The sequence below is a fragment of the Ranitomeya imitator genome, chromosome 1, assembly GCF_032444005.1.
Source record: "Ranitomeya imitator isolate aRanImi1 chromosome 1, aRanImi1.pri, whole genome shotgun sequence".
In the NCBI taxonomy this organism is placed as follows: Eukaryota; Metazoa; Chordata; class Amphibia; order Anura; family Dendrobatidae; genus Ranitomeya; species Ranitomeya imitator.
Genome location: NC_091282.1, coordinates 427,889,463 through 427,904,072, shown reverse-complemented (window position 1 = coordinate 427,904,072; position 14,610 = coordinate 427,889,463). Strand labels below are relative to the sequence as shown.

Here is a 14,610-nt window from a genome sequence, read left to right as displayed (position 1 = left end):
CATTTCCCACATGTCTACTTTACATCAGCACAATTTTGGAACCAACATTTTTTTTTGTTAGGGAGTTATAAGGGTTAAAAGTTGACCAGCAATTTCTCATTTTTACAACACCATTTTATTTACTTCAGCTCCAATTTGTTTTATTTTACCAAGGGTTACAGGAGAAAATGGACCCCAAACGTTGTTGTACAATTTGTCCTGAGTACGCTGATACCCCATATGTGGGGGTTAACCACAGTTTGGGCGCATGGCAGAGCTCGGAAGGGAAGGAGCGCCATTTGACTTTTCAATGCAAAATTGACTGGAATTGAGATGGGACGCCATGTTGCGTTTGGAGAGCCACTGATGTGCCTAAACATTGAAACCCCCCACAAGTGACACCATTTTGGAAAGTAGACCCCCTAAGGAACTTATCTAGAGGTGTGGTGAGCACTTTGACCCACCAAGTGCTTCACAGAAGTTTATAATGCAGAACCGTAAAAATAAAAAATCATTTTTTTTCACAAAAATTATCTTTTCGCCCCCAATTTTTTATTTTCCCAATGGTAAGAGAAGAAAATGGACCACAAAAATTGTGGCACAATTTGTCCTGAGTACTCTGATACCCCATATGTGGGGGTAAACCATTGTTTGGGCGCATGGGAGAGCTCGGAAGGGAAGGAGCGCCGTTTGACCTTTCAATGCAAAACTGACAGGAATTGAGATGGGACGCCATATTGCGTTTGGAGAGCCACTGATGTGCCTAAACATTGAAACCCCCCACAAGTGACATCATTTTGGAAAGTAGACCCCCTAAGGAACTTATCTAGAGGTGTGGTGAGCACTTTGACCCACCAAGTGCTTCACAGAAGTTTATAATGCAGAACCGTAAAAATAAAAAATCATTTTTTTTTCACAAAAATTATCTTTTCGCCCCCAATTTTTTATTTTCCCAATGGTAAGAGAAGAAATTGGACCACAAAAGTTGTGGCACAATTTGTCCTGAGTACTCTGATACCCCATATGTGGGGGTAAACCATTGTTTGGGCGCATGGGAGAGCTCGGAAGGGAAGGAGCGCCGTTTGACCTTTCAATGCAAAATTGACAGGAATTGAGATGGGACGCCATGTTGCGTTTGGAGAGCCACTGATGTACCTAAACATTTAAACCCCCCACAAGTGACACCATTTTGAAAAGTAGACCCCCTCAGGAACTTATCTAGATGTGTGGTGAGCACTTTGACCCAATAAGAGCTTCACAGAAGTTTATAATGCAGAGCCGTAAAAATAAAACAAAAATTTTTTCCCACAAAAATAATTTTTTAGCCCCCAGTTTTGTATTTTCCTGAGGGTAACAGGAGAAATTGGACCCCAAAAGTTGTTGTGCAATTTGTCCTGAGTGCGCTGATACCCTATATGTGGGGGAGAACCAGCGTTTGGGCGCATGGGAGGGCTCGGAAGGGAAGGAGCGCCATTTGGAATACAGACTTAGATGGAATGGTCTGCAGGCGTCACATTGTGTTTGCAGAGCCCCTAATGTACCTAAACAGTAGAAACCCCCCACAAGTGACCCCATATTGGAAACTAGACCCCCCAAGGAACTTATCTAGATGTGTTGTGAGAACTTTGAGCCCCCAAGTATTTCACTACAGTTTATAACGCAGAGCCGTGAAAATAAAAAATCTCTTTTTTTCCCACAAAAATTATTTTTTAGCCCCCAGTTTTGTATTTTCCCAAGGGTAACAGGAGAAATTGGATCCCAAAAGTTGTTGCCCAATTTGTCCTGAGTACGCTGATACCCCATATGTTGGGGTAAACTCCTGTTTGGGCACACGGGAGAGCTCGGAAGGGAAGGAGCACTGTTTTACTTTTTCAATGCAGAATTGGAAGGAATTGAGATCGGTCGCCATGTCGCGTTTGGAGATCCCCCTGATGTCCCTAAACAGTGGAAACCCCCCAATTATAACTGAAACCCTAATCCAAACACACCCCTAACCCTAATCCCAATGGTAACCCTAACCACACCTCTAACCCAGACACACCCCTAACCCTAATCCCAACCCTATTCCCAACTGTAAATGTAATCTAAACCCTAACCCTAACTTTAGCCCCAATCCTAACTGTAGCCCCAACCCCAACCCTAACCCTAGCCCTAACCCTAACCTTAGCCCTAACCCTAACCCTAGCCCTAACCCTAGCCCTAACCCTAGCCCTAACCCTAATCCTAGCCCTAACCCTAGCCCTAATGCTAACCCTAGCCCTAACCCTAACCCTAGCCCTAACCCTAGCCCTGACCCTAGCCCTAACCCTAGCCCTAACCCTAGCCCTAACCCTAACCCTAGCCCTAACCCTAGCCCTAACCCTAGCCCTAACCCTAGCCCTAGCCCTAACCCTAGCCCTAACCCTAGCCTTAGCCCTAACCCTAGCCCTAACCCTAGCCCTAACCCTAATGGGAAAATGGAAATATATACATTTTTTTCATTTACTTTTATAGCGGGTTTTTTAGCGGATTTTTATGATTGGCAGCCGTCACACACTGAAAGACGCTTTTTATTGCAAAAAATATTTTTTGCGTTACCACATTTTGAGAGCTATAATTATTCCATATTTGAGTCCACAGAGTCATGTGAGGTCTTGTTTTTTGCAGGACGCGTTGACGTTTTTATTGGTAACATTTTCGGGCACGTGACATTTTTTGATCGCTTTTTATTCCGATTTTTGTGAGGAAGAATGACCAAAAACCAGCTATTCATGAATTTCTTTTGGGGGAGGCGTTTATACCGTTCCGCGTTTGGTAAAATTGATAAAGCAGTTTTATTCTTCGGGTCAGTACGATTACAGCGACACCTCATTTATATCATTTTTTTTATGTTTTGGCGCTTTTATACGATAAAAACTATTTTATAGAAAAAAATAATTATTTTTGCATCTCTTTATTCTGAGGACTATAACTTTTTTATTTTTTTGCTGATGTTGCTGTGTGGCGGCTCATTTTTTGCGGGACAAGATGACGCTTTCAGCGGTACCATGGTTATTTATATCCGTCTTTTTGATAGCGTGTTATTCCACTTTTTGTTTGGCGGTATGATAATAAAGCGTTGTTTTTTGCCTCGTTTTTTTTTTTTTTTTCTTACGGTGTTTACTGAAGGGGTTAACTAGTGGGCCAGTTTTATAGGTCGGGTCGTTACGGATGCGGCGATACTAAATATGTGTACTTTTATTGGTTTTTTTTTTTTTATTTAGACAAAGAAATGTATTTATGGGAATAATATATATTTTTTTTTTTCATTATTTAGGATTTTTTTTTTTTTTTTTACACACTTGGAAATTTTTTTTTTTTACTTTTTTACCTTGTCCCAGGGGGGGACAATACAGATCGGTGATCTGCCAGTTTGCTCAGCACTCTGACAGATCACCGATCTGTCTGAGAGCAGTGCAGCATTACCAAGTGCCTGCTCTGAGCAGGCACTTGGTAAGCCACCTCCCTCCCTGCAGGACCCGGATCCGCGGCCATCTTGGATCCGGGACTTACTGCAGGGAGGGAGGTAGGAGACCCTCGCAGCAACGCGATCACATCGCGTTGCTGCGGGGGTCTCAGGGAAGCCCGCAGGGAGCCCCCTCCCTGCGCGATGCTTCCCTGCACCGCCGGCACATCGCGATCATCTTTGATCGCGGTGTGCCGGGGGTTAATGTGCCGGGGGCGGTCCGTGACCGCTCCTGGCACATAGTGCCGGATGTCAGCTGCGATAAGCAGCTGACACCCGGCCGCGATCGGCGGCGCTCCCCCCGTGAGCGCGGCCGATCGCGCTGGACGTAATATTCCGTCCTTGGGAATTAAGGCCCACCCCACATGGACGGAATATTACGTCCAATGGCAGAAAGGGGTTAATCACTGACCTACAAAGCCGTCCATAACCTTCCTCCTCCGTATATCTCCAAGCTAATTTTCCAATACGTTCCCTCACATAATTTCTGGTCCTCCCAAGACCTCTTTCCCTCCTCCACACCTATTCGTTCCTCACCCAATTGCCTCCAAGACTTCTCCCGAATATCCTCCATCCTCAGGAATTTTGTACCCCAACACGATCGATTAGCCACCACATTTGGACGGAAAACCCATCAATTCAATAAAGCTTACAAACTACAATGACCACCCTGCCACCTCAACACCACCAGAGCCAGTGAATCCCCCAACCTACTGCCTCCTTCCCCATCGTCCTGTAGAATATAAGCTCACAAGGGCAGCATCCTCTTCCCTCTGTAGCAGCCTATCATTGTTAGTTTACTGGAAGTGATATTTTTATTCTGTATGTAACCCCTTCTCATGAACAGCACCATGGAATCAATGGTGCTACATAAATAAATAATAATACTTAAAATGCATTATTTATTTAGTATGCTTTTCTTATTTATTTGTAAAATGTAAAACAAGTGACTGATTAACTTGTCTTCCCGTTACTGTGTATTTTTATCTACTCTCCAAGCCACAAGAATGGGATCTGACAGGTAACTAAGAAGTAAAATATTGTCTGCTTGTATTATCATAGCTGTACTTAGTCTAATGAGGTCAGCTTTTTACTAGCCACTGTAGAAAGGAAATGAAGCGATGGGATGAATCAGGTTAAAGGAGGTGTTATGTGACAAGCTTAAGTGTGACTTGATTGAGTTTTAACCATTGGAGACATTGAGAGAAAAGAAGAATAAATTAGAGTAAAATGGCAAAGCTGTAACTAAAATGAAAAGTTAGTTTAAAAAGATAAATGCATATTTGGACCACTATGCTAGAACTAGATATAGCAGGCGAGATGTTTACACGATGACTTGCAAAAACTTTTCACACAGTAAAAACCTTTAGCACACTAACAGTCAATGATTAGCCCAGAAGCCTGCCTTACTTACATTCCTCAGCATTTTATGTGAATAGCATTCTGCTGAATTAATTTTTGTTTTAGAAAATACAAGTTTTAGAATTACTGCCTCTGTACAAATCCCTAGTTAGACCGCACATGGAGTACTGTGTCCAGTTTTGGGCACCGGTGCTCAGGAAGAATATAATGGAACTAGAGAGAGTACAAAGGAGGGCAACAAAATTAATAAAGGGATGGGAGAACTACAATACCCAGATAGATTAGCGAAATTAGGATTATTTAGTCTAGAAAAAAGATGACTGAGGGGCGATCTAATAACCATGTATAAGTATATAAGGGGACAATACAAATATCTCGCTGAGGATCTGTTTATACCAAGGAAGGTGACGGGCACAAGGGGGCATTCTTTGCGTCTGGAGGAGAGAAGGTTTTTCCACCAACTTAGAAGAGGATTCTTTACTGTTAGGGCAGTGAGAATCTGGAATTGCTTGCCTGAGGAGGTGGTGATGGCGAACTCAGTCGAGGGGTTCAAGAGAGGCCTGGATGTCTTCCTGGAGCAGAACAATATTGTATCATACAATTATTAGGTTCTGTAGAAGGACGTAGATCTGGGGATTTATTATGATGGAATATAGGCTGAACTGGATGGACAAATGTCTTTTTTCGGCCTTACTAACTATGTTACTATGTTACTATGTTAGAAGCAATGTGTCTCCTAAGGTATCAAGTATGAAGTACACGACATCAACTGAATCATCTATAAAATTACTGCTTATGTATTTCATATGATGCCTGTGTAGTTAAAAGATAATTGAAGGGGTTGTCCACTTTTGGGAAAACCCCTTCTCACCAATCTTTACCCCTTGATAAAGGGAACCTGTCACCCCCAAAATCAAAGATGAGCTTAGCCCACCGGCATCAGGGGCTTATCTACAGCATTCTGTAATGCGGTAGATAAGCCCCAATGTATCCTGAAAGATGAGAAAAAGAGGTTAGATTATACTTACCCAGTGGCGGTCCCGCTGCGGTCCGGACCTTTGGGCGTCGCGGTCCATTCCAGGGGCCTCCCATCACCCAGGGTGTATTTTTGTCTGCCCTGTTGAGGGCAGAGCAGAGTACTGCAGTGTGCAGGTGCCGGGAAAGGTCAGAGAGGCCCATCGCCTGCACAATGCAGTACTTTGCTCTGCCCTCAACAGGGCAGACAAAGTACCCCTGCGCTTGAGCCGCAGCTTAAGACAAGAAGAGGATGTCATCCTATGAAGATGGGAGACCCCGGACCGGACTGCGACGCCCATCGGATTGGACCGCCCCCCCAGGTGAGTATAATCTAATCTCTTTTTCTCATCCTTCAGGATATATCAGGGGCTTATCTACAGCATTACAGAATGCTGTAAATAAGCCCCTGATGCCGGTGGGCTTAGCTCATCTTTGATTTTGGAGTGACAGGTTCCCTTTAAAATAAAAGCACAAATGCTCACCTCCGATGCCAGTGTCATCCCAGCGGTGCAAGCACTTTAATTCCCATGGTTCATGTGAGGTTATGTCATGTGATCCTTTTGTCCAATCAGCTCTGGCATCACTTTACCTTCCTTCGGACATATACAGTGGGGCAAAAAAGTATTTAGTCAGTCAGCAATAGTGCAAGTTCCACCACTTAAAAAGATGAGAGGCGTCTGTAATTTACATCATAGGTAGACCTCAACTATGGGAGACAAACTGAGAAATAAAAATCCAGAAAATCACATTGTCTGTTTTTTTAACATTTTATTTGCATATTATGGTGGAAAATAAGTATTTGGTCAGAAACCAAATTTCATCTCAATACTTTGTAATATATCCTTTGTTGGCAATGACAGAGGTCAAACGTTTTCTGTAAGTCTTCACAAGGTTGCCACACACTGTTGTTGGTATGTTGGCCCATTCCTCCATGCAGATCTCCTCTAGAGCAGTGATGTTTTTGGCTTTTCGCTTGGCAACACGGACTTTCAACTCCCTCCAAAGGTTTTCTATAGGGTTGAGATCTGGAGACTGGCTAGGCCACTCCAGGACCTTGAAATGCTTCTTACGAAGCCACTCCTTCGTTGCCCTGGCGGTGTGCTTTGGATCATTGTCATGTTGAAAGACCCAGCCACGTTTCATCTTCAATGCCCTTGCTGATGGAAGGAGGTTTGCACTCAAAATCTCACGATACATGGCCCCATTCATTCTTTCATGTACCCGGATCAGTCGTCCTGGCCCCTTTGCAGAGAAACAGCCCCAAAGCATGATGTTTCCACCACCATGCTTTACAGTAGGTATGGTGTTTGATGGATGCAACTCAGTATTCTTTTTCCTCCAAACACGACAAGTTGTGTTTCTACCAAACAGTTCCAGTTTGGTATCATCAGACCATAGGACATTCTCCCAAAACTCCTCTGGATCATCCAAATGCTCTCTAGCAAACTTCAGACGGGCCCGGACATGTACTGGCTTAAGCATTGGGACACGTCTGGCACTGCAGGATCTGAGTCCATGGTGGCGTAGTGTGTTACTTATGGTAGGCCTTGTTACATTGGTCCCAGCTCTTTGCAGTTCATTCACTAGGTCCCCCCGCGTGGTTCTGGGATTTTTGCTCACCGTTCTTGTGATTATTCTGACCCCACGGGGTGGGATTTTGCGTGGAGCCCCAGATAGAGGGAGATTATCAGTGGTATTGTATGTCTTCCATTTTCTAATTATTGCTCCCACTGTTGATTTCTTCACTCCAAGCTGGTTGGCTATTGCAGATTCAGTCTTCCCAGCCTGGTGCAGGGCTACAATTTTGTTTCTGGTGTCCTTTGACAGCTCTTTGGTCTTCACCATAGTGGAGTTTGGAGTCAGACTGTTTGAGGTTGTGCACAGGTGTCTTTTTATACTGATAACAAGTTTAAACAGGTGCCATTACTACAGGTAATGAGTGGAGGAAAGAGGAGACTCTTAAAGAAGAGGTTACAGGTCTGTGAGAGCCAGAAATCTTGATTGTTTGTTTCTGACCAAATACTTATTTTCCACCATAATATGCAAATAAAATGTTAAAAAAACAGACAATGTGATTTTCTGGATTTTTATTTCTCAGTTTGTCTCCCATAGTTGAGGTCTACCTATGATGTAAATTACAGACGCCTCTCATCTTTTTAAGTGGTGGAACTTGCACTATTGCTGACTGACTAAATACTTTTTTGCCCCACTGTATGCAATCAAAAGGAAGTGAGAGCTGCAGCTGGTCACTCACTTCCTTTTGATTCCTTATTAAAAGTAAGTGCTCAACGGACGGAGCACACTACTCTGCTTCCTATGCGCTGCTTGTCCACATCAAAAATTTCAGCTGTTGTACCTGCTTTCTCTTAAGCTGACTCTCCTGCCTCTAGGTCACCGGGTCTGTCTGCTGCAGTTCGTCGCAGTGCCATAGTGTAGGCCACAAATAGCTCAGCCTTTTGACAGCAATACTAGACTGTTCAATACATGGCCTATATATTTTAATTATTGACCCCAAAATTGTGTTTTGAGATAGGGTAACACACAGCAAAAAAGGTAAATGGAAGCACACTTTTGAGCCTCATCATCGTCCACCTCTTGTGACACTTTCCCATCATCGCCTTCATGTGACCTTCATTTTGGCATCGCTACATTCAATCTCATCTGGCCCCACTTCAAGTTGACTGGCCCAGAGTCCAGAATCTTTAAAGGGAAAACTGAACAGCTCTTCGGAGTGTCCAAGTGTGGGATCAATTGTCTCAGGGCACTCGGCATGGTGGGAGGAAGGAGAATAAGGGTGAGGAATATCCGGGCCACACTCACAGTTACTCAGACTTGACCGTGTGGAAGACATGGTGGTGGTGGTGGCTATGTGACAGGAAGCATTATCCGCTATCCAGCCAACAACTGTTTCACACTGCTCTGGCTTCAATAGTGGTGCGCTGTAGTCCCCAGGAAGGTCGAGCGAGAAGATGTGGATCTTTGTTGTGGCCCACTTTCAGCTTGGCCACTGCCTTGTTCTCTGCATGTGATGTCCATCAGCATCACGTCCACTTCCCCGTCCCTTGCCCCTTTCATTGCCCATTTCAAATGGACTACTAAACTATTTCAAAAGTTCAAGACAAATGTATTTATTTGGAGCAAAATTACATCTGATCAGTGTGCCTGCAAAGCTACAATTTTTCCACCACAGATACACAAGGAGGCAGCGACAGATAATACTGTAGACTGTATAATCTTTTTTTCTGTTGTATGTGAAATTTGGAAAAAATATAAATTGAGTTCAACAAGGCTGGCAGACAGAACTATTCAACTTATGCCTGCAAAGGTATGATTTTTTCACAACAGATACAACAGGCCTCAGCCTGACATAAAAGACTGTATAATTTTTTTTTCTGTTGTTTGTGAAATTTGGAAAAAAATGAAAAATGAGTAGAACAAGGCTAGCACACAGAACTATGCCACGTATGCCTGCGAAGCTGCGATTTTTCCATCACAGATACACCAGGCCTCAGCCTCACATAAAAGACTGCATAAATAATTTTTTCATTTTTTGTGAATTTTTGAATAAAAAAAAAAAAAAGTAGAACAAGGTCAGCACACAGAACTTTGTTATGTATGCCTGCGAAACTATGATTTTTTCAGCACAGGTACACCAGGCCTCAGTCTGTCATAACAGACTGTATACATTTTTTTTTTTTTGGTGAATTAGAAAAAAAAAGTGGAACAAAGCTAGCAGACAGAACTGTGAAACTTATGCATGCGAAGCTACGATTTTTCCACCACAGATACACCGCCCGACAGCCTGAGATAACAAACTGATCTAAATGTGGCCTTGATTTTTTGGGCACAATTAAATTGTGTCAACAAGTTGGCTATGACACAAAGAAAGAAAAAAAATTTTTTTTGGTCTACTCACATCTCATGCCTGGAAAAAAAAAAGTCTTAAATTTGCACGCTCTTCGATTACAATAACCTGGCTGTAGTCTGCAGCGTGACCTAGCAAATAAATGTTGAAATGAGGGGGCTATGGATTGCTTTAGAATTAAAGGAGAAGGTATAGGGTGAAAAAAAAATTGCCACAGAAAACTGCAGCTAAGTATACATTAAATAAGCAGCAGCAGACAGGAATGGAGCTTTTGGAGGTATGCAGTGAGAGCTATGTACTCACATACAGTGCCTGCAGGCCTTGCACTGATGTTGATATGTGCACACAGACTCTCCTGCCTACCTAGTGCTGCAAACTCTGGACCCCCGAATTAGCCCTAAAAAAGGACTGTTGGTTTCTCAGGAGTTGTGGACTGAACAGTTGCAGACCTACACTATTAAAAGGACGATTCTGACCCTATCTCAGGAGCTGCTCTCCCTATACTTGCTAAGTCCGGAGCAGAATGTGGCGAGCAGGGTGGTGCCATGTTTTTTATAGACCTGATGACGCTGTGCGGCCAGCCAATCACTGTAATACTACAACAAAGATGGCTGAGGCATTACAGTGCATGGCAGACAATCCCTGCATTGTCATTGGCACCTGCATTGTCTAAAGAGCACTAGAATTGCAGGGCGGAGACCCGAGCTCCCGCCGAAAAATCCCAGAAATAATCAGGGCTTGCCGAGCACACCGAGCATAGTGATACTCGGGCGAGTACCGAGTAGTGGCAAGCACATTCGCTCATCACTAATCATTTTGCTTTTTTACATTTATATTTGCTTTTTAACTTTTACATTTTGTTTCAAATCAAGTGGAAAGTTGGTAGAGGAGGAGGCATGTCTGGGTGTGGCCAGTAAACTCATCATGATTTATGCTACAAACATATGACACACATGTACTCCGGACCCTGACTGGTGTAGACTGGAGTACTTTATGCTTATGAAAAAAAAAATTCCTGGCTTTATTTTTGCCAAGTACCCTAACAGATGAGTTATATACAAATTCAATATACAGTATCTAGCAATGTGTGGCAATTTTTTTAAAAAGATATCTGCTTTATTACACATGGCAACAGCAGACGCATGAAAAATAGAGATAAATAATCATGATTGTGTATCTCTGCAGGCTTTGCGTCAGTCGCACAACACATAAATAAAGATATGCTGTTTATTAAACCAATAGAAAATGCATAGGCTTGTGCGGATTAATCAATGGCACTCCTGTCTCTTTCCTTTGAGGAGGCTGCTTCCAAATAAGATGAGGCTTGTACATGTTCCTGACATTGGTTTCAGGCCTGACAGACTGACCACAATACAGGCCCTCCGTTGCATACACTGTATTCCGAATTTAATTCCAATGCTTTTGATGTTTGGTAAAATCCAATTTACTGACATTGATCATACAGCTCCCCCAACTACTGTATTATATTCACCTTACAGTGGCTTCACCTTCTTTGATAGTTGTTCCATTGGGATACGGTGGCAAAAATGAACTGTGGAGCTTACAAAATACAGGTTTAACAGCACCTGTTGGCCCTCTCCTAATTGTCAGCGAGGGGCGCATAATAACATGGCGGTGGACATGGTGGTGGTGGCAGGCAAAGCCCAAAATTCAAATGGGCATTTTAAAGTGATGGGGAATGTGTATTCCACTATCCTGCTAACTATTTGGCATGAGGGAGGGAGTGACCTCCCAAATGTAGAAGTGAGAGCTCTCCCAAATGTATGATACAGGGCCACCTGAGAGCCCTTCTCAAACTCAGGTTTCACGGCGCCTGCTGGCACTCTGCTAATTGTCAGTGAGGGATGCATAATGACATGGTGATGGACATGGTGCTGGGGGTGGCAAAGCCCAAAATTCCAATAGGCATGTTTGAAATGGCATTGTAAAGGGATGGGGAATATGTATTCCACTATCTTGCTAACTATTTGGCATGAGGGAGGGTCCTCCCAAATGTTGGAGGTTTTATATTTTTTTTACATTATACGAGTTATATTATTAAGGAAATACTGTTTCTGAGCATTTTCCCTTTAAAAAAATCTTTGGTTTGGTAGGTCATTTTAAAAATCCGTAAAACCGGCACAATAGTCTGACAACATTATTCACATGTACCATATGTGAGTCAGAATGGCATGCAGGCATCTTGTTCATGCTGTTCCCATTTAGTTTTAGCTCTTCCCATAAATTTCAGTTTTTTTCCCATGCCCCCAGACCTGTTTGCTGGGTCTATCTGAAAAATATTTAGCTTTAGCATTGACTTGCATTGGATTAGTTATTCGGTATGAATACACAGATTTTAGAAATTATTCATGCCGATTTTACCGAATGCAAATATTTCACTATTCGATCATCATTAATAACTAACAAATAAAGTTGCACTATATAGCGCTATAGCATGCGAACATGAAATATATGAAAATTAAATTGCGTTACTGCTCTAAAATGGATAAGGCTCATCTTAGTTTGCACCTGTTTACACCTTTTCTGTTTGGAAGTCACGGTCAGTCTTTGATATTTGTATACATAGGCCCAAGTACTACACACATCAGCATATGGTGGTTTTGATCAGAGCAGGTTCCTACCTTTTCACATAAATGTAGGCTATTAGTACAGGAGAGAAATCTTATCAGGGTAGGTTCCCAACAAAGAAGATTGCATGGTTGTGGCTGCTGGGCAAGAAGATTGCCTTGTTCTGGCTGCTGGGCATATACAGTGGGGCAAAAAAGTATTTAGTCAGTCAGCAAAAGTGCAAGTTCCACCATTTAAAAAGATGAGAGGTGTCTGTAATTTACATCATAGGTAGACCTCAACTATGGGAGACAAACTGGGAAAAAAAAATCCAGAAAATCACATTGTCTGTTTTTTTAACATTTTATTTGCACATTATGGTGGAAAATAAGTATTTGGTCAGAAACAAAATTTCATCTCAATACTTTGTAATATATCCTTTGTTGGCAATGACAGAGGTCAAACGTTTTCTGTAAGTCTTCACAAGGTTGCCACACACTGTTGTTGGTATGTTGGCCCATTCCTCCATGCAGATCTCCTCTAGAGCAGTGATGTTTTTGGCTTTTCGCTTGGCAACACGGACTTTCAACTCCCTCCAAAGGTTTTCTATAGGGTTGAGATCTGGAGACTGGCTAGGCCACTCCAGGACCTTGAAATGCTTCTTACGAAGCCACTCCTTCATTGCCCTGGCGGTGTGCTTTGGATCATTGTCATGTTGAAAGACCCAGCCACGTTTCATCTTCAATGCCCTTGCTGATGGAAGGAGGTTTGCACTCAAAATCTCACGATACATGGCCCCATTCATTCTTTCATGTACCCGGATCAGTCGTCCTGGTCCCTTTGCAGAGAAACAGCCCCAAAGCATGATGTTTCCACCACCATGCTTTACAGTAGGTATGGTGTTTGATGGATGCAACTCAGTATTCTTTTTCCTCCAAACATGACAAGTTGTGTTTCTACCAAACAGTTCCAGTTTGGTTTCATCAGACCATAGGACATTCTCCCAAACCTCCTCTGGATCATCCAAATGCTCTCTAGCAAACTTCAGACGGGCCCAGACATGTACTGGCTTAAGCAGTGGGACACGTCTGGCACTGCAGGATCTTAGTCCATGGTGGCGTAGTGTATTACTTATGGTAGGCCTTGTTACATTGGTCCCAGCTCTCTGCAGTTCATTCACTAGGTCGCCCGCGTGGTTCTGGGATTTTTGCTCACCGTTCTTGTGATCATTCTGACCCCACGGGGTGGAATTTTGTGTGGAGCCCCAGATCGAGGGAGATTATCAGTGGTCTTGTATGTCTTCCATTTTCTAATTATTGCTCCCACTGTTGATTTCTTCACTCCAAGCTGGTTGGCTATTGCAGATTCAGTCTTCCCAGCCTGGTGCAGGGCTACAATTTTGTTTCTGGTGTCCTTTGACAGCTCTTTGGTCTTCACCATAGTGGAGTTTGGAGTCAGACTGTTTGAGGGTGTGCACAGGTGTCTTTTTATACTGATAACAAGTTTAAACAGGTGCCATTACTACAGGTAATGAGTGGAGGAAAGAGGAGACTCTTAAAGAAGAAGTTACAGGTCTGTGAGAGCCAGAAATCTTGATTGTTTGTTTCTGACCAAATACTTATTTTCCACCAAAATATGCAAAAAAAATGATAAAAAAACAGACAATGTGATTTTCTGGATTTTTTTTTTCTCAGTTTGTCTCCCATAGTTGAGGTCTACCTATGATGTAAATTACAGACGCCTCTCATCCTTTTAAGTGGTGGAACTTGCACTATTGCTGACTGACTAAATACTTTTTTGCCCCACTGTATGTATTGGCCAATTTATGCGCTAAGTGTCTTCGATTTTTCCTATTTTATAGAGTAGCAATGCACTTCCAATTTCATATATTTCATATTTGAATGCTATAGTGTTACAGAACACAACTTTATGTTAGTTATAATTAGAGATGTAGTTGTAAGAGTTGGTAGATTGCACTAAATAAAATAAATGATAAAGTGCAATCGCAACCTGGGGTCCACTGTGCAGAGATGTTGAATGGCTGCTAGTGAACTTTGACGGAACACACGGTGAGAGATTACTTGTACACACTGGGTAAATGCCACTCAGTGTGAAAAAGGATGCGGAGTTCCAAAAAGGAACAGTACAAGCGAGTACTAAGTGCTCTATCCAATTAAACGCCACAGGACAAGCATGTGAACTGAACTTGCACACAGAAACAAAACAGATGCACTGCACCTAAGCTGTTTCAATTGCATGCAGAAACCAAACAGGCGCTCTGCAACTGAGATGAGTTACTCGCACACAGAAACAAAACAGATGTACTGCACCTGAG

At 42.8% G+C, this 14,610-nt stretch overlaps 1 long non-coding RNA gene across 2 annotated transcripts in view; it reads left to right on the top strand.

Annotated features, from left to right (window-relative positions):
* The window catches only part of LOC138657849 (uncharacterized), a 130,503-nt gene that overhangs the window by 28,134 nt on the left and 87,759 nt on the right, over nucleotides 1–14,610 (top strand). The window contains exon 3 of one of the 2 annotated variants that reach the window (XR_011317221.1): nucleotides 4,463–4,484. The exons of the other annotated variant lie outside the window; for it this stretch is intronic. This is a non-coding gene — a long non-coding RNA (uncharacterized lncRNA). The remainder of the gene's footprint in view (nucleotides 1–4,462; nucleotides 4,485–14,610) is intronic. 2 annotated transcript variants of the gene reach the window in all.